We start from the raw sequence: 3,121 nt of genomic DNA on the forward strand, positions 1-3,121 counted from the left end.
CTCACCAGCTGCGTTCGTCCGGCGTGAGGCCGCAATTAAAATCTCGGGACGATCGGGCGCGTCGGAGCGCGCGCGATAAGCGGACCCCGTGAAAGCTAAACGCCCGCATTATGATGGGCTTTTATCTGCCACGTAACCGGCGTGTTAGCACGCAAGTAACGGCTATCGCCAGGCGTCCACGCACCGCTGATAATCCCAACGGTGGGCGGATATGCGGAAGGAATGCGATCCGCCGATCCTACGCGGACAATACGCGCGCGGCTACACCTACGCTGGTAAAAAGCGTGGACTCTCTTTTTAGTCGGCCGCTTTTTCTCGCTTTCTAGAGAGAGAGAGAGAGAGAGAGAGAGAGAGAGAGAGAGAGAGAGAGAGAGAGGAGAGAGAGAGAGAGAGAGAGAGAGAGAGAGAGAGAGAGAGAGAGAGAGAGAGGAGAGAGAGAGAGAGAGAGAGAGAGAGAGAGAGGAGAGAGAGAGAGAGAGAGGAGAGAGAGAGAGAGAGAGAGAGAGAGAGAGAGAGAGAGAGAGAGAGAGAGAGAGAGAGAGAGAGAGAGAGAGAGAGAGAGAGAGAGAGAGAGAGAGAGAGAGAGAGAGAGAGAGAGAGAGAGAGAGAAGAGAGAGAGAGAGAGAGAGAGAGAGAGAGAGAGAGAGAGAGAGAGAGAGAGAGAGAGAGAGAGAGAGAGAGAGAGAGAGAGGAGAGAGAGGAGAGAGAGAGAGAGGAGAGAGAGGAGAGAGAGAGAGAGAGAGAGAGAGAGAGAGAGAGAGAGAGAGAGAGAAATACAGCTTCCCTTATAGAAAAGTATTATTGGCTGTGTGATAAATTGACCATCAGTCAATTATTAATCAATCATTGCTGCCCACTAAATTAGTATTTGTATTATTAGTAGTGAGCCAATATTGTTTTAGTGTTCGTACGAGTGATGAAATTACTCGTATCACACGTGATATGTGTGAGCATTATCGGCTGTAATAAATCCGCCAGTGGTCAATTACCGTTGCTGAGTAACTTTAGCAGTCTTATGAGTGATAAAGTTGCTCGTATTACTCGTAATAAATAAATAATTTTAGTACTCGCATGAGCAAAATTACTCGTATCACTGTGATTTGTACGAGCATTAACGGCTATAACAAATTGGCCAGTAAACAATCGTTGTTGAGTAACTTTAACACTCGTATGAGTGGTAAAGTTATTCGTATTACTAGCTTGAATAAATAAATAATTTTAATACTCGTAATAAAATTATTCGTATCACTGTTACATGTATATGCACTCGTATAAGGATTACCGGCTGTAATAATAAGTCAGCCAGTGATCAATTGTTGTTGCTGAGTAACTTTAGCATTCATATGAGTGATAAAGTTACTCGTATTACCGGCTGTAATAAATAAATAATTTTAACGCTTGTATGAGTAAAATTACGAATCGACAAATATTTTAGTATTCGTACGAGTAATAAAATCACTCGTATTGCTGTAATATGTATCAGCACTACCAGCTGTGTGATAAATCGGCAATTATCAATCGTTATTGTTAAGTAACACTCATACGAGTAATAAAGTTACTCGCATTACTGTAATAAATAATTAATTTTAGTACTCGTCTGAGTAATAGAATTACTCGTATCACTGTTATATATATAAGCATTACTGACTGCGATAAATCGACCAATGATCAATTGTCGCTAAGTAACTTATAAGTAGCACTCATATGAGTGATGAAAGTTACACTCGTATTACTGGCTGTTATAGACAAATAATTTTAGAACTCGTAAGAGTAATAAATTTACTAATCAACAATAATTCTCCAGTACTCGTACACAGAGAGGACGATTTAGTTGAATTTAACAAATGCTTATTTGGAATAGTCCAAATAAATTTTTTGATCGATCGAACGAAGTTTTGTTTGACGCAACAAAAATATTTTGTTGCAGCTTAGTTCCAATGAAATGTTTTTGTCGCGTCAAACAAAATTTTGTTCGATCAATCAAAAAATTTATTCCGACTATTCCAAATAAGCGTCTGTTAGATTCAACTAAATCGTTCTCTCTGTGTATGAGTAATAAAATTACTGTGATATGTGTGAGCATTGCAGGCTGTAATAAATCGGCCAGTGATCAATCGTCGTTGCTGAGTCTAGAATTCTAGTACTTGTATGACCGATGAAATTACCGAGCAGCAATAATTGATCGTTGGCCGATTTAATATTCCACGAGGATCGACCGCGACGCACGCCTCTCACAGCTCAGCCGAATAACGTCACCGAGACCTTTGTTGGGTGACACGAGAGAAAACGAGAGAACTCAACGGGCCCCCTAAATCTAACGAGTGTCGGAACACGAAGAGGCTAAAATAACGCTTGACGATGGAACGGCGGTGTGCTTTATTTATGACTCATTGATTACTAAATAGACGAGTGAGTGGGGTTCCGTGGATTCACACCAGACTGCAGCACGCGACGCGGTCGGAGTCGCAGGTCGCAGAGCTCCTCTCCCCTCGTCGGGGGAGCGACATTCGTGCGAAAGGACCGCAGGGAATGGACTCTGCCGATGTCGGGCAGCCGTACCGCGTACATCCGGATAAGCAACGGATGAATGTTACACGCGCGGGGTTCGACAAATTGGGGAATTAGGCGCGCAACGAACGGGTTACATTGGATTACATTGTTGCTATGCGCGCGCGAGGAAACGGAGAGTCGCCGCCTGTCGGCGGAACAACGCACGCGCGCATTCCTTCAAAATGCCGGTGTCAGCGGTTCACCTGGCCGCGGCAGGTGGTCGAGTCGCGAGAAACTTGGTGCAGCCGTGATTTGTAACCCATATTTATTTAATTAAATACATTGATGATTTTATATATGTATGTCTGTGTGTGTGTGTGTGTGTGTGTGTGTCTATACTTAAATCTGGAGAACATATTGAAAATATAATACAATTACTTGAGCGAGATTATTTACTGGACTAATGATGAGTCCCGTTCTCAGGTGTTCCCTATCCCTCAGCAGCGGTGTCCAGCGAGTCACGTGGCTCCGCCGAGCACAAGCCGTAGGGAGACACCCGTTTACCGTAACTAAATATCTCGAATCACAGGATACAATCAATGCGCAACCGGGACACATCGTTGAAAGAGCG

This window comes from Harpegnathos saltator, unplaced genomic scaffold (assembly GCF_003227715.2).
Source record: "Harpegnathos saltator strain DR-91 unplaced genomic scaffold, Hsal_v8.6 scaffold54, whole genome shotgun sequence".
Taxonomy (NCBI): domain Eukaryota; kingdom Metazoa; phylum Arthropoda; class Insecta; order Hymenoptera; family Formicidae; genus Harpegnathos; species Harpegnathos saltator.